This window comes from Bufo gargarizans, chromosome 6 (assembly GCF_014858855.1).
Source record: "Bufo gargarizans isolate SCDJY-AF-19 chromosome 6, ASM1485885v1, whole genome shotgun sequence".
Taxonomy (NCBI): domain Eukaryota; kingdom Metazoa; phylum Chordata; class Amphibia; order Anura; family Bufonidae; genus Bufo; species Bufo gargarizans.
In genome coordinates this window covers 389,268,677-389,291,237 of record NC_058085.1, presented here as the reverse complement: position 1 = coordinate 389,291,237, position 22,561 = coordinate 389,268,677, and positions in this window count along the sequence as shown.

Below are 22,561 nucleotides of genomic sequence, written 5' to 3'. Positions count from 1 at the left end.
GCTGATATTCAGTAAAGTTCCAGTTTTTGTTGGCTACCCTATGCTTGCTTCATTCTTTTATAACATCATACACGGCGTGTCACCGTTTAATTGACACTGGCGTCACGAACTTTGAACTACCTGCCTGTTCCAGCATTCGCCCCGATTTGAAGACGACAGTGGATCCCAGGTTAGTGGTCAATCTGCACTACAAAGGCCAGCATACACTACTGACCCCCTGGGACACTGCACTTATGCTGAAAGTGAATGCTAGATATGATCCCAATTTTGTGATAGATCGCTCTCTTGTCTTGTCTGATAGAAGTGGGTCCCAGAAGAGGGGCTGGCACCTATCTCAAGATCGGGTCCCATGGGAATGGAGAGGAAGACATGTGTGGCTCTCAATTCACTAGTATGAATAGATGAACATGCTTCCTTGGGTGCATCGAGGCCCTCACTTGCATAAAGTATAAAACGGCACAACCGATTTTTTTTACAAGGCAGGTTGTATTATTGTATTATCAGGAAGATGAACCCTACCAGGCAATATGCCTGGTTTAATAGAGTTCATCCTGATGACATCTGCTCTTCAGGCATTGCACATTATCACTGATCTCTATTATCACCCCAACCTTTCTAGGAGATCTCTAACTCCAACACTTAAAGGTCACCCTTCACCCTGAATGGCTCTAGTCCCTTATTAGTCTATTTGACATTATCTGCTTCCATCAGCCGCCATCTCCATTATTTTCATGCAAACCTATGACGATCGGCCATACTGTACAACTGGTAACTGTCTCGTAGTAAGCTGAAGATATGAAGGTAGTGAAGATATGACCCCGAGAATGACTTGAGTGAATGTTGTTGAAGATCCAAGTGACTCTAGAAATGTCAAGAATTGAAACACGGCACGACAGCGAAGAAACAGGGAACGTTCACCGATCGTTCTGACCTGCTGTCAAACCTGCAGGTTCTAATTAGATCTCACTCTGTCCATCTGAAGGTTGTGCTTCCAACACTTTAAGTAAATGCATGAAAGTTTATATTACTAGCTGTGGTTGTGTGTTGGTGAGGGAAACTGCCCAATTAAAACCCTCTTTTAAGATATTTGCTAATTTTATTCAGATATAAATGAAGAGGCGCAGGAGAAACAACATGAAATAGCGCAGGTAATTGAAGGGTCATTAGGAAATTCAGGGAGTTACAATTAGTGACTGATGAGCAGATGCAGATGGTACAGAGGCTTTTATCATCTCTGAAAGGAATGTATTTACCGGGGCAGTGCCTAATGGAGACCTACAAATGTGCTGCTATTTATAGTACAGAGAAACCATTAAAAATCACATTATACATGAGTCTAAGGGACACTTATGCTTGCATTGACCAAGAAAATACTGCACCCAGATATAAATGTCAATTTGCTTCAAAACTCATCCTACAGTTATTTTTCAAGCAATAAGAGATGAAGCAGCACTCACAGTCCTCCGCTAAGTCCCGGTATGTAGGAATCGACCACAGCTCAGTCATCCTGCAGTTATATCTCCAGCAGATATGTAAATGATTACAGGCCACAAGAGGGTGTGAAAGTACTCCCTCCTACAAAAAAAAAAAAAGTTCTCAGAGGCTACTTTTGGACAGTGTACCTCTTGGTGAGAGATCATTGACTTCTAGACTTTCCTCTATGAAGCACTCAGACATTTTGCCCAGTTGACAGACTTTGAGAGAGATCGTTGTGACGAACTGACCGCCCTCTAAGCTGTTCTAACCTAGTTGTTCGGAGGTTTTAGAAGCAGTGGTTATGCGAGGGCATGCACACACAGTGAACAGACTCCGGACAGCCCAAGCATACCACCAGTAGTGAGGATTGTTCGGTCTTCCAACAAGAACAAGCAGCTCCCACAGTGTCGTCGTCCACCATCCAGACACAGGTGGCCCCTTCATTACACACTCCTGTTTCTCCTTGGACCATTTCCAGGCACTTAGCAGAAGGAAATCTGGTGTCATGACGGTCATTAATGCTCCCGCCATTGACAGCCAGCCATAGTCACCTTCGTTTGCAGTGGTGTCAGGAACGAGAACCCTGGACTGCTACAGACTGGAACTATATCGTCTTTAGCGATGAATCCCTGTTCAAGATCTGGTGATGGTTGGGTTCAAGTATGGAGGCCTTGTGGTGAGCTCTTCAATCCTGCCTTTACTTTGCAGTGATATACTGCCCCAACTGCTGGTGTGATGATGTGGGGAACCATCACATATGACAGTCACCCCTAGTAGTGATACGAGGGACACTAACATCTCAGAGATATGAGCAGGACATCCTGGGGCCACATGTGTTCCTCTCATGGCAGGGCTTTTAAGGGTCCATTCACACATCCGTTTTTTCTTTCCTGATCTGTTCCGTTTCTTGCGGAACAGATCTGGACCAGTTCTGTACCCATTCATTTTCAATAGGTCCTGAAAAAAATCGGACAGCACAATGTGTGCTGTCCGTTTCCGTTGTTCCGTTCCGCATGTCCGAAAAAATATAAAACTTGTCCTATTCTTTACCGCAAAAATCGGATCCTGGTACAATACAAAGTCAATGGATCCGCAAAAAACGGAAGACATTCGTATGTCCTTACGTATGTCATCCTGGAAATTAAATCCTGAGGTAACACATACACATAACTAGACTTTTTTTCACTTTTTTTTTTCAATTTTTTTTCAAAGAAATCCAAACAACTTTATTTGCTTATTAAAATTTATACATGTTTCCGTTTTTTGCGGATCCGCAAAAAACGGATGACATACGGAAACATTTTCAGGAACAACGGATCCGCAAAAAACGGACCGAAATTCGGGATATAGAAAAATACTGACGTGTGAATGTAGTCTAACTGATATTTTTCAGTAGGATAATGCCCATCCACCAACAAGAGGGGTTTCAAAGGAATGTCTCCCCCAGATTCCAACACTTCCTTAGCTGCCCAGTCACCAGCATTTATGGGACCAGCTGGGACGTCAGCCTCAGCATCCTAGGAGTGTGCAGGATCTACAGACCCATCTGCGTCATCTGTGGGTGAATGTTCCGCAGGATACCATACGGAACCAGTATGCCTCTATGTCCAACCGTATGTCATCTTGTATCCAGGCTAGAGGAGGCCCTAACGGGTACTAGAGTCTCCTTTCAATTGTACAGTTTCCCCCAATAAACTTCTCCTGTCCCTCTCATGTTGTAATCACTTCTATATATCATCAATACCCATAGAAGGCTTCATTCCATTCCAACAAGTCCTTCTTGGTGCGCAATTTTTTGTCAATGGGTGTAGATACACTATAGTGCTGGCCATTAGGGTTCTCCGTTGTACTTAATCATTCTCTGCTCTGGCTTATCGATGAGGATCCTGAATGGTGGACCCCCTTCTATTCACTCGGAAGTCATAGATCTGGTATTAACCACCTCCCGACCGCCTAACGCACCGATGCGTCCGGGAGGTGGTTGATTTATTCCTCCTGGACGCATCGGCGCGTCATCTCGCGAGACGCAAGATTTCCTGTGAACGCGCGCACACAGGCGCACGCGCTCACAGGAACGGAAGGTAAGCGAGTGGATCTCCAGCATGCCAGCGGCGATCGTTCGCTGGCAGGCTGGAGATGTGATTTTTTTAACCCCTAACAGGTATATTAGACGCTGTTTTGATAACAGCGTCTAATATACCTGCTACCTGGTCCTCTGGTGGTCCCTTTTGTTTGGATCGACCACCAGAGGACACAGGCAGCTCAGTAAAGTCGCACCAAACACCATACTACACTACACCCCCCCCCCCCCCGTCACTTATTAACCCCTTATGAACCCCTGATCACCCATGATCACCCATGATCACCCCATATAAACTCCCTGATCACCCCCCTGTCATTGATCACCCCCCTGTCAGGCTCCGTTCAGACGTCCGTATGATTTTTACGGATCCATGGATACATGGATCAGATCCGCAAAACACATGCGGACGTCTGAATGGAGCCTTACAGGCGGGTGATCACCCATATAGATTCCCTGATCACCCCCTGTCATTGATCACCCCCCTGTCATTGATCACCCCCCCTGTAAGGCTCCATTCAGACGTCCGTATGATTTTTACGGATCCATGGATACATGGATCGGATCCGCAAAACACATGCGGACGTCTGAATGGAGCCTTACAGGGGGGTGATCAATGACAGGCGGGTGATCACCCATATACACTCCCTGATCACCCCCTGTCATTGATCACCCCCCTGTCATTGATCACCCCCCTGTAGGGCTCCATTCAGACGTCCGCATGTGTTTTGGTATCCATGTATCCGTAAAAATCATGCGGACGTCTGAATGGAGCCTTACAGGGGGTGATCAATGACAGAGGGGTGATCACCCATATACACTCCCTGATCACCCCCTGTCATTGATCACCCCCCTGTAAAGCTCCATTCAGACGTCCGCATGTGTTTTGCGGATCCGATCCATGAATCCGTAAAAATCATACGGACGTCTGAATGGAGCCTTACCAGGGGGGTGATCAATGACAGGGGGGTGATCAGGGAGTCTATATGGGTGATCACCCCCCTGTCATTGATCACCCCCCTGTCATTGATCACCCCCCCCCCCTGTAAGGCTCCATTCAGACATTTTTTTGGCCCAAGTTAGCGGAAATTTTTAGTGTTTTTGTTTTTTCTTACTAAGTCTCATATTCCACTAACTTGTGTCAAAAAATAAAATCTCACATGGACGCACCATACCCCTCACGGAATCCAAATGCGTAAACATTTTTAGACATTTATATTCCAGACTTCTTCTCACGCTTTAGGGCCCCTAAAAAGCCAGGGCAGTATAAATACCCCACATGTGACCCCATTTCGGAAAGAAGACACCCCAAGGTATTCCATGAGGGGCATATTGAGTCCATGAAAGATTGAAATTTTTGTCCTAAGTTAGCGGAAAGTGAGACTTTGTGAGAAAAAAACAAAAAAAATCAATTTCCGCTAAATTATGCAAAAAAAAAAAAAATTCTATGAACTCGCCAGGCCCCTCATTGAATACCTTGGGGTGTCTTCTTTCCAAAGTGGGGTCACATGTGGGGTATTTATACTGCCCTGGCTTTTTAGGGGCCCGAAAGTGTGAGAAGAAGTCTGGGATCCAAATGTCTAAAAATGCCCTCCTAAAAGGAATTTGGGCACCTTTGCGCATCTAGGCTGCAAAAAAGTGTCACACATCTGGTATCGCCGTACTCAGGAGAAGTTGGGGAATGTGTTTTGGGGTGTCATTTTACATATACCCATGCTGGGTGAGAAAAATATCTTGGTCAAATGCCAACTTTGTATAAAATAATTGGAAAAGTTGTCTTTTGCCAAGATATTTCTCTCACCCAGCATGGGTATATGTAAAATGACACCCCAAAACACATTCCCCAACTTCTCCTGAGTACGGCGATACCAGATGTGTGACACTTTTTTGCAGCCAAGGTGGGCAAAGGGGCACATATTCCAAAGAGCACCTTTCGGATTTGCAGGCCATTTTTTACAGATTTTGATTGCAAGGTACTTCTTACACATTTGGGCCCCTAAATTGCCAGGGCAGTATAACTACGCCACAAGTGACCCCATTTTGGAAAGAAGACACCCCAAGGTATTCCGTGAGGGGCACGGCGAGTTCCTAGAATTTTTTATTTTTTGTCACAAGTTAGCGGAAAATGATGATTTTTCTTTTTTTTTCTTTTTTCCTTACAAAGTCTCATATTCCACTAACTTGCGACAAAAAAAAAAAAATTCTAGGAACTCGCCATGCCCCTCACGGAATACCTTGGGGTGTCTTCTTTCCAAAATGGGGTCACTTGTGGCGTAGTTATACTGCCCTGGCAATTTAGGGGCCCAAATGTGTGAGAAGAACTTTGCAATCAAAATGTGTAAAAAATGGCCTGCGAAATCCGAAAGGTGCACTTTGGAATATGTGCCCCTTTGCCCACCTTGGCTGCAAAAAAGTGTCACACATCTGGTATCGCCGTACTCAGGAGAAGTTGGGGAATGTGTTTTGGGGTGTCATTTTTGCATATACCCATGCTGGGTGAGAAAAATATCTTGGTCAAATGCCAACTTTGTATAAAAAAATGGGAAAAGTTGTCTTTTGCCAAGATATTTCTCTCACCCAGCATGGGTATATGTAAAATGACACCCCAAAACACATTCCCCAACTTCTCCTGAGTACGGCGATACCAGATGTGTGACACTTTTTTGCAGCCAAGGTGGGCAAAGGGGCACATATTCCAAAGTGCACCTTTCGGATTTCACCGGTCATTTTTTACACATTTTGATTGCAAAGTTCTTCTCACACATTTGGGCCCCTAAATTGCCAGGGCAGTATAACTACCCCACAAGTGACCCCATTTTGGAAAGAAGACACCCCAAGGTATTCCGTGAGGGGCATGGCGAGTTCCTAGAATTTTTTATTTTTTGTCGCAAGTTAGTGGAATATGAGACTTTGTAAGAAAAAAATAAAAATAAAAAATCATCATTTTCCGCTAACTTGTGACAAAAAATAAAAAGTTCTATGAACTCACTATGCCCATCAGCGAATACCTTAGGGTGTCTACTTTCCGAAATGGGGTCATTTGTGGGGGTTTTCTACTGTTTGGGCATTGTAGAACCTCAGGAAACATGACAGGTGCTCAGAAAGTCAGAGCTGCTTCAAAAAGCGGAAATTCACATTTTTGTACCATAGTTTGTAAACGCTATAACTTTTACCCAAACCATTTTTTTTTTGCCCAAACATATTTTTTTTATCAAAGACATGTAGAACTATAAATTTAGCGAAAAATTTATATATGGATGTAGTTTTTTTTTGCAAAATTTTACAGCTGAAAGTGAAAAATGTCATTTTTTTGCAAAAAAAATCGTTACATTTCGATTAATAACAAAAAAAAGTAAAAATGTCAGCAGCAATAAAATACCACCAAATGAAAGCTCTATTAGTGAGAAGAAAAGGAGGTAAAATTCATTTGGGTGGTAAGTTGCATGACCGAGCGATAAACGGTGAAAGTAGTGTAGTGCCGAAGTGTAAAAAGTGCTCTGGTCATGAAGGGGGTTTCAGCTAGCGGGGCTGAAGTGGTTAAGAAGGTCAAGGCAACACCTTTAAAATGTATTGCATAAATTACAAGATTTATTGTAAGTCTTGGACCTATACAACATATAAGGGTATATTGCCCAGGAACCTGATTTTACGATGGTCTGATGATGTATTATCTAAAGCTAAACACAATTTCTCAGACCTTGATTTCGGTAGAACAGTCACAGGTTCGCAGTCCCATTAGGTGTGCTTATAGTCTGCTTCTGCAGGACAAGAAGGATTACATGGCTCTCCATATGTGTGGGTCCTCTATAATCTGTCTAGAATTGCTCTTGGGGGTATGTAGTTTACTAATGAAAAGGAGTAGATTGTACGGAATAAATGTGTAGTGAAGTCCCTGGTGCCAGAGGGTAACAAACCCTGTAGGTCTTACTTTGTTTTCCTCAACTAGGAATCAATGGATAGGTAGGATAGGAGATAAAGTGGCAGTAGGTAGGTGTCTCTGGGCAGAGGCTCATTGGAGGGAATTGGAGGGGGGGGGGGGGGGCAGGGAATTGAAAATGGTGGGGGGGGGGGCAGGGTGACACCCAACCTGACAGGGACTCTGTGGAGGGAAATGATGGAGATAGTAGGTGGGTTGAAGCTCAGTTTCCCACCAAGGGGAGACACTAGGGTGTAGAGTATAAACAAACACGTTTTTCCAGCTGACCATATCTTTTCCCATGCACGGAACAGACCGGGACCAGTCCTCACTTGAAAGACGAAGAAAGAGAAGTTCCAGCATTCAGGATAAAACCTAGATGTTTTCTTTATTCATAATGGTCACAATTCACATACATGGACAGCTTCTCCCTCCACCGTTAGGTTGACATGTTTCGGACTTGTTAGTCCTTACTCGTAACCTCATGCAGAGCACTGTGGAGGAGGTGGCTGGGAAATGGAAAGTGGCTGGGGTGGCAGGGTGAGATCCAACTTAACAGGGGCTCTGTGGAGGGCTATGGCAGAGAGAGCAGGTTGGTAGAGGCTCAGCTGGGAGCAAGGGGGAGGAGAAAAGTTTCAGGTCTATTTGGCTTAAAAGGGTTCTCTAGGAATTAAAAAAATTAAAATACTTAAATATTACTTTATAATAAATATATTCACAAATAACTCATTAGTTAGAATAACTTGTTTTGTCTAGGGAGCGATCATTGGGAGAAATAAAATGGCCGCCGTCGTATCAGTGCACACAAAACCTGTCCTAATCACACAGGAGGACAAGTTCCTTCACCACAATGAGCCATAGTGCTGCCTCATCCTCCTCTCCGCTCTGCTTGTCAGGAATTATGATCCTGAATACAGATGAATCTCTGTGGGAATGGAAATGATGAGGAGACATGAGAGGAGGGTGAGGTGTGGCTAATGAGCAGCAGCACTTGTATGCAGTCTCCATTACCACAGTCTGTCCTCCTCTCTGTACTTCAAGTCTCCTCTTGAACTAAATTCCCCAGATATTCAGCTAAAGTTCTCATCACCTGTATTCAGGATCATAATCCCTGACGAGCAGAGCAGAGAGGAGGAGGATGAGGCAGCTCTTTACCTCAGTGTTGTAAAGTAACTTGTCCTCATGTGTGATCAGGACGGGTTTTGTGTGAACTAATGGGACAGCCGCCATTTTGTTTCCCCTGATGATTGCTCCATAGACAAAACGAGCCATTATAAATAATGAAAGGTATTAGAGAATATGTTTATAATAAAGTAATATTCAGGTATTTTCATTTTTTTTTAAATCCCAGAGAACTCCATTAAGAAGGGGGCTAGGGGACAAAAAGTGGCAAGGGTGGTGGTTGGACAGGGGTGAGACTAAGGCCTCATGCACACGACCGTTGTGTGCATCCGTGGCCGTTGTGCCGTTTTCCGTTTTTTTTCGCGGACCGATTGACTTTCAATGGGTCAGTGGAAAAATCGGAAAATGCACCGTTTTGCAGCCGAGGCCGTGATCCGTGTATCCTGTCCGTCAAAAAAATATGACCTGTCCTATTTTTTTGACGGACGGACAACGGTTCACGGACCCATTTAAGTCAATGGGTCCGTGAAAGAACACGGATGCACACAAGATTGGCATCCGTGTCCGTGATCCGTGGCCGTAGGTTGCTTTCATACAGACGGATCCGAAGATCCATCTGCATAAAAGCTTTTTTTAGATCTAAGTTTTCACTTCGTGAAAACTCATATCCGACAGTATATTCTAACACAGAGGCGTTCCCATGGTGATGGGGACGCTTCTAGTTAGAATACACTACAAACTGTGTACAAGACTGCCCCCTGCTGCCTGGCAGCACCCGATCTCTTACAGGGGGCCGTGATCAGCACAATTAACCCCGTCAGGTGCGGCACCTGAAGGGGTTAATTGTACTATCATATCCCCCTGTAAGAGATCAGGGCTGCCAGGCAGCAGGGGGCAGACCCCCCCCTCCCCAGTTTGAATATCATTGGTGGCCAGTGCGGCCCCCCCCCTCCCTCCCTCCCTCTATTGTAATAAATCGTTGGTGGCACAGTGTGCGCCCCCCATCGCCCCCCCTCCCTCCCTCTATTGTAATAAATCGTTGGTGGCACAGTGTGCGCCCCCCATCCCTCCCTCTATTGTAATAAATCGTTGGTAGCACAGTGTGCACCCCCCATCGCCCCCCCCCTCCCTCCCTCTATTGTAATAAATCGTTGGTGGCACAGTGTGCACCCCCCATCGGCCCCCCTCCCTCTATAGCAGTAACAACATTGGTGTCCAGTGTGCGGCCTCCCATCTCCCCCCCCCGATCATTGGTGGCAGCGGAGTTCCGATCGGAGTCCCAGTTTAATCGCTGGGGCTCCGATCGGTAACCATGGCAACCAGGACGCTACTGCAGTCCTGGTTGCCATGGTTACTTAGCAATAGTACAATAGTAGAAGATTTATAGTTACCCGCTTGCTGCTGCGATGTTCGTGTCCGGCCAGGAGCTCCACCTACTGGTAAGTGAAAGGTCTGTGCGGCGCATTGCTAAATTAACTGTCACTTACCAGTAGGAGGAGCTCCCGGCCGGTCACACACATCGCAGCAGCAAGCAGGTAAGTATGAATCTTCTACTATTGTACTATTGCTAAGTAACCATGGCAACCAGGGCTGCAGTAGCTTCCTGGTTGCCATGGTTGCCGATCGGAGCCCCGGTGATTAAACTGGGACTCCGATCGGAACTACGCTGCCACCAATGATCGGGGGGGGGGGGGGGAGATGGGAGGCCGCACACTGGCCACCAATGTTGTTACTGCTATAGAGGGAGGGGGGCCGATGGGGGGCGCACACTGTGCCACCAACGATTTATTACAATAGAGGGAGGGAGGGGGGGCGATGGGTGGCGCACACTGTGCCACCAACGATTTATTACAATAGAGGGAGGGAGGGGGGCGATGGGGGGCGCACACTGTGCCACCAACGATTTATTACAATAGAGGGAGGGAGGGGGGGCGATGGGTGGCGCACACTGTGCCACCAACGATTTATTACAATAGAGGGAGGGAAGGGGGGGGCCGCACTGGCCACCAATGATATTCAAACTGGGGAGGGGGGGGGTCTGCCCCCTGCTGCCTGGCAGCCCTGATCTCTTACAGGGGGATAGGATAGTACAATTAACCCCTTCAGGTGCGGCACCTGAGGAGTTAATTGTGCTGATCACGGCCCCCTGTAAGAGATCGGGTGCTGCCAGGCAGCAGGGGGCAGTCATGTACACAATTTGTAGTATATTCTAACCTGAAGCGTCCCCATCACCATGGGAACGCCTCTGTGTTAGAATATACTGTCGGATCTGAGTTTCACGATGTAGCTCATATCCGACAGTATATTCTAACATAGAGGCGTTCCCATGGTGATGGGGACGCTTCAAGTTAAAATATACCATCGGATTGGAGAAAACTCCAATCCGATGGTATAAAAGAACTCCAGACTTTACATTGAAAGTCAATGGGGACGGATCCGTTTGAAATGGCACCATATTGTGTCAACGTCAAACGGATCCGTCCCCATTGACTTGCATTGTAATTCAGGACGGATCCGTTTGGCTCCGCACGGCCAGGCGGACACCAAAACGACTTTTTTTTCATTTCCGTGGATCCTCCAAAAATCAAGGAAGACCTACGGACGAAAAAACGGTCACGGATCACGGACCTACGGACCCCGTTTTTGCGGACCGTGAAAATAAACTGTCGTGTGCATGAGGCCTTAAGCAGAGATGCTGTGGTCTCTCTGCTTACTCAGGGCCCATATCAATTACTTCTGAGAAAGGAATGGACCTTACAATGTCATCGGGTGTGTTCTTTTCACTAAAGTAACATTCTATAAGCCCCATTCAGCAGGTGAACCTATTTTGTCACCCATGTGGCAGGCACCATACACCCTACGGCCCCGTTCATGTGGTCACAAGCCTCAGGTACCAGGATATCAATGGCGCTCTTTTCAGCTCATCCCGGTCATGTGACCTGTAAAATTTTAGATTTGGCTTTCTGTGCGACTGGAGAATAAACATTATATAGTCAAAAAGTGGAACATTTTATGTGGCGTTTATTTGTTGAATATTACATTGAATTTCCATCGCTGGAGAAATAAAGTACAAATCCTTTCACCCGTCAGAAATGTCAAATTTTTATTTATTCTTGGCACACGACAGGATAGACAACCAAATCCCCAACCCCTTTATCTTAAAAAATAAATAAAAAAAATTTGCAAAAATTAAATGAATTATACCGCCTGAATACAGATTGATTTTTAAGAACCTTGCAGAGATTTGACCCTTTTTTTTTTTTTTTTTTAAGATCGTGTCAAATCTCTGCAAGGTTTCTAAAAATAAATCTGTATTCAGGCGGTATAATTCATTAAATTTTTGCAAATTTTTTATTTATTTTTTTATATCATCATCCAGATGGACACCTAAAGTGCGGGCGACGCTTATCCTGACTTTTTATTTCTTTTTACACAGTGAATAATTTCCTCTTATGACACTCAGTTCCAGCAATTACGTGGAAACGTTTGTCGAGAGCTTGCAATTATCCTCTCCAAACGCTTTATTTGTGCAGCAAAAAGTCTTTATCTAGGAGTAATCGTCATCAGGTTGGTAATCTTAGGGGCTCTTTTGTGTACTAGGCAGCTTTTTATGCCTTTTTTTCTTTTTTACTGTTTTTGCTTAAAATATATGAAGGTATTTTTTTTTTACTTGGCAGTCAGTGAAATGATTATTGCAGAACATTTCTCACAGCATGCCAATACATTCAAGACATTTAGTGAAAGTTGTTTTTTGCTTTTAATGTTTTACTTTTTTTTTTTTCCACCAAAAATCATCTGTGCCTCCTAAACCAGAGATGTTGCTAGGCTTTTACTTACCAAGGGCAACAATCTGTTTGCTGCCCTGTATCTATATACCCTGGAACAGGTAGTAAACTCATGCACTCCATAGTTTTTCTACCCCTTTTAAGGAAACCTATCACCCAGTTTGGGGCCACTAAACGACCAGCAGCTGGGGTTCAGAGTCCTAAACTTACCCACAGCAAATCCATCTGTTCCTGCAAAGAACAGAAAATGAAACCTGAACTTACTGGTAGATGAGTCCAGTTCTCAAGTGGCTTTGGGCACATGCGCACTGCGCTAATGCACCTAGCGTCACTGCGTATGTGCCCAATGTGTACCGTCCCTGGCTTCATTACCACAGAGCATGTGTGACACTGGAGAAGAGTCCCAGAAATCTTTTCCTGGTAAGACTGAGTTTCATTTACAATTATTTGCAGGGACAGATCATTCTGGCAAGTACACATCCTGACTGACATGAATTAATTCACTTTTGGAAGAAACCCAGGCATAAGCCTTAGGCCTCATTCAGACAGCCGTAGTGTTTTGCGGATCTGAAAAACACAGATACCGGACTTGTTTGTTCCGCAATTCGCGCAACCATAATAGAAAATGCGTATTCTTGTCTGCAATTGTGTACAGGATAGGACATGTTGTATCCTTTTTGATGTGGAACGGAACCACGGGTCCGCACCCATTCTGCAAAATGGCGGAACGAGTGCAGACCCGTTCATACGGCAGTCTGAATGGGCCCTTGATAAAACTTGGTCAGGCAAAATTCTATTGCTTTTTGACGGAGAAAGTTTGAACTTGCCCTACTCTTTTTGCAGTGGTGATGGCCACCAGAAAGTAAGTCCCATACGAGATATACTTTAGAGGAGCAGGCTCAGCTGGTTCGAAGGGGGAAAGTATAAGTTTCTTCAAAACTATAGCCAAATCCCAGGTAGGTACTGGAGCATGAACAATAGGTCTAAGAGTGTTCACTGCTTTAAAAAAATCTGTGGCTCAGCTGATGACCTGAAAATAAACTCTTAGGCCTCATGCACACGACAGTATTGCTTTTTCAGTGTTTTGCGGTCCGTTTTTTACGGATCCGTTGTTCCGTTTTTTGTTTCCGTTGTGTTTCCGTTTCCTTTCCGTTTTTCCGTTCCGTTTTTCCATATGCCATATACAGTATACAGTAATTACATAGAAAAAATTGGGCTGGGCATAACATTTTCAATAGATGGTTCAGGAAAAAACGGAACGGAAACGGAAGACATACGGATGCATTTCCGTATGTGTTCCGTTTTTTTTGCGGACCCATTGACTTGAATGGAGCCAAGCACCGTGATTTGCGGACAAGTATAGGACATGTTCTATCTTTTCACGGCACGGAAATACTGAAATACTGAAACGGAATGCACACTGAGACACTTCAGTATTTTTTGCTGAACCATTGAAATGAATGGTTCAGTATATGTTCCGTATACTGAGCTCAAAAAACGTCCAGTATACTGAACGCAAAATACTGTCGTGTGCATGAGCCCTTAGGCTGGTTTCACACGGGCGTTGCGGAAAAATGTGCGGGTGCGTTGCGGAAACACCCGCGATTTTTCCGCACGAGTGCAAAACATTGTAATGCGTTTTGCACTCGCGTGAGAAAAATCGCGCATGTTTGGTACCCAAACCCGAACTTCTTCACAGAAGTTCGGGCTTGGGATTGATGTTCTGAAGATTCTATTATTTTCCCTTATAACATGGTTATAAGGGAAAATAATAGCATTCTGAATACAGAATGCTTAGTATAATAGCGCTGGAAGGGTTAAAAAAAATAAAAAAGTTAACTCACCTTATCCCCATGATCGCCTAGTTCCCGGTCGGTCTGTTCTTTAGCTGTGGACTGAATGACCTTTGGTGATGTCAGATCACATGCTCCAATCACATGGTCCATCACCATGGTGATGGAGCATGTGATCTGACATCACCACAGGTCCTTTAGTCACAGCTAAAGAACAGACCGACCGGGAACTAGGCGATCATGGGGATAAGGTGAGTTAACTTTTTTTTATTTTTTTTAACCCTTCCAGCACTATTATACTATGCATTCTGTATTCAGAATGCTATTATTTTCTCTTATAACCATGTTATAAGGGAAAATAATACAGTGAATAGACTGTCACCTAGAACCCATGCGTGGAAATCGCACCGCATCCGCACTTGCTTGCGGATGCTTGCGATTTTCACGCAACCCCATTCATTTCTATGGGGCCTGCGTTACGTGAAAAACGCTGAATATAGAACATGCTGCGATTTTCACGCAACGCATAAGTGATGCGTGAAAATCACCGCTCATGTGAACAGCCCCATAGAAATGAATGGGTCAGGATTCAGTGCGGGTGCAATGCGTTCAACTCACGCATCGCACCCGCGCGGAAATCTCGCCCGTGTGAAAGGGGCCTTAGGCTACATTCACACGTCAGTATTTTTCTATATCCCGAATTTCGGTCCGTTTTTGCGGATCCGTTGTTCCTGAAAATGTTTCCGTATGTCATCCGTATGTCATCCGTTTTTTGCAGATCCGCAAAAAACGGAAACATTTCTAAATTTCACAAAGCAAATAAAGTTGTTTGGATTTCTTTGAAAAAAAATTGGAAAAAAAAAATGAATAAGTGATTTCTGTGGGCAGGATTTAATTTCCAGGAACGGATTCCGCATAAAACGGATGACATACGTAATGACATACGAATGTCTTCCGTTTTTTGCGGAACCATTGACTTTGTATTGTACCAGGATCCGATTTTTGCGGAAAAGAATAGGACAAGTTTTATATTTAATCGGACATGCGGAACAGAACAACGGAAACGGACAGCACACATTGTGTTGTCCGATTTTTTCCAGGATCCATTGAAAATGAATGGGTCCACAACTGGTCCTGATCTGTTTCGCAAAAAACGGAACAGATCAGGAAAGAAAAAACGGACGTGTGAATGGACTCTTACAATGTGCGTTGATTGCAGAAAATTTCATGATTTTCCTATTCCATGACGTAAAGTCATGATTTTATTAAAGACACGGAGGCTCCTATTGCATCAACTCCTCTTTACTGATACCATAGCAGCAAAGAATGAACAATCATTCATAAAGAGAAAACCATAGCAACCAACTCCTCCCCTCCACCCCAGTATATCATGGCTCAACCCCTGGGATCTTCCTCTTTCTTTGTACAGCTACTCCAAACTGCAGAACATTCCGAAACTGGTCACTCCGGCTTGGACCCCACAACGTTAGAAAACCTCAGGCAACCGAACCCTCAACGGAAGGGGACACCAACTGGCGTTGAAAACGAACTTGGACGTGCGTCTGGACGTGAATCCACACCCGAACCGACATCTCAACCTGTGGAGTAGAAAAAGGAATCCAGAAATAGAGAACAAAAGATTGTACAAGGTGTACATGAGCGCTAAAGAGACATCTGAACCCTTAGACAAATACATATGAAAAACAAAAGATGAAGATAAAATCCTACAATACATCTATAATACGGACTTAAAAGCAAAGGGTGGGAAGGGAGAGCAATACTCGCCTCCGTGTCTTTAATAAAATCATGACTTTACGTCATGGAATAGGAAAATCATTAAATTTTATAACAAGACACGGAGGCTCCTATTGCAAGTTTAAGGCCTCTTTCACACGACCGTTTTTTTTTTCCGTTTTGCGGGCCGTTTTTTGCGGTCCGTATACGGTCCGTATACGGAACCATTCATTTCAATGGTTCCGCAAAAAAAACAGAATGTACTCCGTGTGCATTCCGTTTCCGTATTTCCGTTTTTCCGTTCCGTTTAAAGATAGAACATGTCCTATATTTGGCCGCAAATCACGTTCCGTGGCTCCATTAAAGTCTATGGGTCCGCAAAAAAACGGAATGCATACGGAAATGCATCCGTATGTCTTCCGTATCCGTTCCGTTTTTTGCGGAACCATCTATTGAAAAAGTTATGCCCAGCCCAATTTTTTATATGAAATTACTGTATACTGTATTTGCCATACGGAAAAACGGAACGGAACAACGGAACGGAAACGGAACCACAACGGAAGCAAAAAACGGAACAACGGATCCGTGAAAAACGGACCGCAAAACACTGAAATGGACATACTGTCGTGTGAAAGAGGCCTAAAGCTGAGAAACAACAGAAGCAAAAGCATGCGACGGGACGAAAATAGAACTCCCGAAAAGTGGACACTCTAGACCAGGGGTGCACAACCTGCGGCCCGCGGGCCGCATGCGGTCCCCAGAGCCATGGTTTGCGGCCCCCACCCTACTGGGCAGAAACACAGCTGATCCTGCAATCAGCTGTGTTTCTGCACAGAGCGCCGCACAGCAGATGGATCACAGGTTTTGCTCCTCTATTGTAGCAGGAGCAGAAAGGGTCCCCGGCTATTAGTGAGAGCAGGGAAGCCGAGGAGAAGACAGAAGCGCTTTATTAGCGCTTCTGCCTTCTCCTCTATGAGCACTCTGCAGTGTGGACCCAGCGATCATGTGATCGTTGGGTGTCTCGGGAACAGAGGAGCGCTGCCCTGGTACAAAGCCTCCGCAGCAGGCTGGTTTCCCTGTAACTGGGACTTCTTTGGATGCTCCAGTTACAGTGGTAATAGTACAAAAAAAAGTCACTTATTGTCTCCCAAAGGTCTTTCAGTGACCTCTTGGGGACAAATTACGTGGTAAAACTATATAAAAAAAGTTAAAAAATTATTCCAAAAAATGTGGAAACTAAATAAATTAAAAAATAAAATAAAAAGGAAAAAGTGCTTAATAAAAGAGTGTTCAGTGTCCCACCACAGTCTTTTTATGAAAAAGTGCAAAATGTAAAAAAGTGACAGTGTGCCCCAAGGTCTTTTATGACCTCTTGGGGGACATATTATGTAGCACACCAATCAAAACCGTCACCATTACAGCCCCATTCACGTGAAACTTTTCATATTATATAGCAAAACGGCCTACACAAAATAGAGAACTAATTATAATAATTTATTTTGGTGTCAGTTTGCATATAAAGAATAAGGAGCTATAGTTTGAAAAAATATATACTTTTTAAAAACGTTTTGTACAGTTTCCCCTAAATAAAAATAGTTGCAAAAATGATCTTGGTAGTCCAACAAATAAGATAGTTACAATCGTTTGAACCACCATGCGCGCTAAATCACAAAAAAGTGTCTGGTCCTTAAGGCCTTTTCGGGCCTGGTCATTCAAGCGTTAACCAATAGGCGCCTTCCCCACTAGCAAGGTAATGTGCTTACTGGTTACTGCAGGGTGCCTATAACTGGATTGGCAGGAGATGGTAGTAACCAGTGAGCTCCGTCCTCTGCAGTGAAGGAAAACGCTGATTTATAAATAGGAGGCAGGATGGAAGGAAATGTTGCCACTTTTCTGGTAAAAATGATTTTTAACAAGTTCCTGCAGCATGGCCTCTGAAATAGAAAATTCATAATTACCTGCTCCACTCCGCTCTGGTCCTCTGCGCTGCCCCCGCTGCCTCCATCTTCCGATTCCTGCTCTGTTTACACCTGACAGTGCATGACCATGGTCACTTGCACGGCTCCAGTCAATGACTGGCTTCAGCAGTGACACACTGCCTGTAACCACATCACCGCCTAAGGCCTCTTTCACACGACAGTATGTCCATTTCAGTGTTTTGCGGTCCGTTTTTCACGGATCCGTTGTTCCGTTTTTTGCTTCCGTTGTGGTTCCGTTTCCGTTCCGTTGTTCCGTTCAGTTTTTCCGTATGGCAAATACAGTATACAGTAATTTCATATAAAAAATTGGGCTGGGCATAACTTTTTCAATAGATGGTTCCGCAAAAAACGGAACGGATACGGAAGACATACGGATGCATTTCCGTATGCATTCCGTTTTTTTGCGGACCCATAGACTTTAATGGAGCCACGGAACGTGATTTGCGGCCAAATATAGGACATGTTCTATCTTTAAACGGAACGGAAAAACGGAAATACGGAAACGGAATGCACACGGAGTACATTCCGTTTTTTTTGCGGAACCATTGAAATGAATGGTTCCGTATACGGACCGTATACGGACCGCAAAAAACGGCCCGCAAAACGGAAAAAAAAAACGGTCGTGTGAAAGAGGCCTAAGCCAGTCATTGTCTGGAGTGGTGTATGACCATGTCCATGCACTGCCAGGTGTAAACAGCGGAGGGAGTTCGAAGAACCGGAGAGGCGGAGAGCAGGTAAGTATAACTCTTCGGTTCCAGGGGCTATGCTGCAGCACGATATTTGGGACAATTACTGGGAACAAGTGTTCATAGGAGCGCTCATATCTCATATCTGGCCGGTATAATCGTGCAGCTGATCAGTCGATAAACAAGGAATTGCTCATTTGTCGGCTGATTTGCATATTTTATCAGGATGAAAGCTGTTCGATTATTTGCAGCATGACTGTGGCAGCGATCACTCCTCCCCAGTCACTTTGCACTGGCTTGTGTAATAGGCAGATGAGCGCCAATCAACATTTTTTTATTTGCGGCCCCTTGAAATAGAGCGATGTGACAATGCGGCCCCCAGACCAAAAAAGGTTGTGCACCCCTGCTCTAGACCAATCCGCTAAGCGCATGACATCCTCCAGGCGCGCCCCAGAGACAGCCATGGAAGTAGCTGAAGCACTGCGGACCGAGTGAGCTGTAAAAATACCTGTGTCAATGCCCGCCTGGTCGAGAATCCACTTAACCCAGCGTGACAGAGTTACACTGGAGACGGGTCTGTAGGGTCTACGAAAAGAGATAAACAAATGAGGAAATTCAGGGGAACGCAGAGCAGCAGTACGGGACTCATACTCCTGTAAGCAAGCCACAGGACAAAGTTGAGGCGAGTGTTGGAAATAAGGATAAGACACTGAGCGGATATTGGTTTTCGTCCGCCTAGAGATGTTGAATTGGACTCCCTCCGGGGTGAACGAGCGTGCATTGTAATCTAGGGCCCGAACGTCCGAGACCCTCTTACAAGAAATTAGACACAACAATGTCACCAGCTTCGCCGATAATTGGCGTAGGGATAGTTGTGAGTTAGGGGACCAAGTAGAAATAAAATTCAACACTAACCCGACATCCCAGGTAGTAGAAAAACGTGGTCTGGGAGGCCGAGACAGACGAGATCCTTTAGGCAAACGACACACAAGGGAATGTTGGCCCGCCGGGCAACCCTCAAAACCCTCGTGCCTAGATGAGATCGCCGACCTGTAAAGATTGATCGTACGATAGGCCTTCCCCGTGTCGTAGAGGGAAGACAAAAAAGACAAAACCGCGGTTACAGGGGCACGAAAGGGATCCAGAGAGCGCTCTCCACACCAACGAGCCCAAGCGTCCCAGGCGGCTCTATAAGCACATCTGGTGCCAGGGGCCCATGCGCTTTCCAGTAAGAAAGCAGTTGTCTCCGAAACTTCTGACACCGTGCTGGAACTCCCGAGATCCTGTATGCTAGAAGGCGCAGCAACCCCGCCAGCAGCAGAGGATGAGATTCCCCTGACGGGCCCTGGAGCAGAGAGAGATGGTCTGGAAGGAGAAGTGGAAAATCCACTAACAGTTCCAGTACCTGCGGGAACCAAGGCTGTGACCTCCAAAGGGGCAGGACCAAGACTAGTTCCACTGATTGACGCTGAACTTGTAGGAGAACCCGAGGGATCAGAGCAAATGGGGGAAATGCGTACATCAACGCTCCTCCCCACTGTTGTAGAAACGCGTCCACCGCCTCCGCCAGAGGGTCCGGTCGCCAGCTGAAGAATCTGGGTAGCTGGGTGTTCAAACGGGTCGCGAACAAATCTATAGAGGGTGGACCCCAGCGTGATGACAAACTTAGGAACACCCTCTCGTCTAGCTTCCAGTCGCTGGAATCCGAGATATAACGCGAATTCCAGTCGGCCAACACATTGTGGAGGCCAGGGAGATGTTCCGCTATTACCACAATACCCCTGGCGAGACAGAACTCCCAAAAATCCTTCGCTAGATAGGTCAGAACTGAAGAACGTTTTCCGCCCATACCGTTGACGTATCGGACCGCAGAGATGTTGTCCATCCGCAGTCTGATACAAGTTGTGACCGTGCCATTGGTGAAACTGCGTATCGCCAGTGACCCTGCCAACAACTCCAGGCCGTTGATATGGAGGTGAGCCTCTTCTGGGGACCAAGGACCTCATGTGGACACCCCATTGCAGTGTGCCCCCCAGCCGTGTAAACTGGCGTCCGATTTTATGACAAGGTCCGGTTGCGGACCAAATATGGCTTTGTCGTTCCAAACAGAGAGGTTCTGGATCCACCACCGCAACTCGTCCTTCGTCTCTCTGTCCAATACGACAAAATCTGCATACGTGGTTCCGGCCCGCAGATGGGCATTCTTGAGCCGTTGAAGGGCCCGGTAGTGTAAAGGACTCGGAAATATTGCCTGAATGGAAGATGCCAGGAGCCCTATTAGTCGCGCCAAGTGCCGTAGAGTTAATTGTGGTCGTTGCAAGGCATGGCGTAGTTCCTTGCGGATCGCCCGGGTTTTGGACAGGGGAAGATTGAGGGTCAGTGAATTGGAATCTATCCTGAACCCGAGGAATTCTATCGAGGTTGACGGCGTGAGGCAAGATTCTTCTTGGTTTATGATAAACCCCAGGCCCGAAAGGAGATTGACGGACATAGAGAGGTGTTTGTGAAGGAGGGACGGACTTTGCGCCATGATAAGGATGTCGTCTAGATAAATTATCATGCGCACCCCCCTGCTGCGTAGCCAGGCCACCACTGGTTTCATCACCTTGGTGAAACACCAAGGGGCGGAAGAAAGGCCAAATGGTAGGCAAGTGAAACGCCAAATCTGTTCTCCCCAACGAAAACTGAGCAGATCCCTGGAGGTCAGAGCCACCGGAACAGTGAGATACGCATCTTTAGGTCTAATTTGACCATCCAGTCGCCTGGGAGGAGCATGTCCCTCAGTAGATGGATGCCCTCCATCTTGAAATGTCGATATTGGACTAACGCATTGAGGGGTTTCAAGTTGATGACTGGGCGCATCTGGCCTCCCTTTTTCTGCACCAGAAACATATTGCTGATGACACCCGTGGTATGGGTCGTGGTGTGTTCTATTGCTCTATTGTGGAACAGTTCCTTGAGCTTCCGAGTGAAGCTGCTGCTTGGACTGGACTGGATAAACGTATTGGCGGGGAGGGGGTAGGTATAAGGCTCGGGGAGGCTACTAAGTCTATTATGAAACCCCTGACAGTGTTCAACACCCACAGGTCTGAGGTGATTTCGGACCAGGCATGAAAAAAGAAACGGAGCCTGCCCCCGACAACTTGTTGAAAAAGGTAAAGAAGGAGCAGGGTAGGGACTTACCGACTGGTCGTCTAAAGGTGGGAGCCCCACGAAAAGCTCTGGAACGTCCTGAGGTGCCTCTTGAGGGAAAGAAGGAAGGCTGGTGTCTGGGATCCTGAAGTGAGGATCTGTAGGTGTAGGAGCCTCTCCCCGTGCTGCGGGGATGGAAGTTAGAACGGCCAGAGCTGCCGGCCCTACTGGAGAAACGGTTCTGAAAGACCTTTCTCATGGACGTCTGGGCTTTGTCCAGTGCTGTGAAAGCCCCGACATATTTGCCCAATTCTTTAATAAATGATTCCCAAACAAAAGGCCTTGGGCATCTTTGCCCGCCTCAGATAAGGCCAGGTTTGACAGTTTGGGTTCCACTTTCATTAGAATGGCCTTGCGTCTTTCTATGGCCAGGGAGGTGTTCACATTCCCTGTAATGCAAATGGCCCTCTGGATCCACCCCCCTAATTCTATGGGATCCACTGATTTACCTTCTGCTTTGGCGGACTCCGCTATATCAAAAATTCTGGCAAGAGGGCCTGTAAGAGCCGAATCTAACCCTTTTTTGGGGTTGAAACCAGTTTTGGACAGAAACTGTACCATTTTTGGGTCCACTGTGGGTGTTTCACACACCTTGTGAGGGATAAGTGGGCGTGGGCACTCTGCTCGTAACTTGTTACGCGACTCCTTGTTCAGAGGAGTGCGGATCTTAGATTCTAAATACCGAGCCACGTGAGTGGCTGGGAGCCATTCCGCAGAGCGGGGGTGATGGAGTTCGTCGGGGTTGAACAAGGGTTCCCCCAATGGGTCAATCAAAAGGTCTTCCTGCATTGTCTGTCC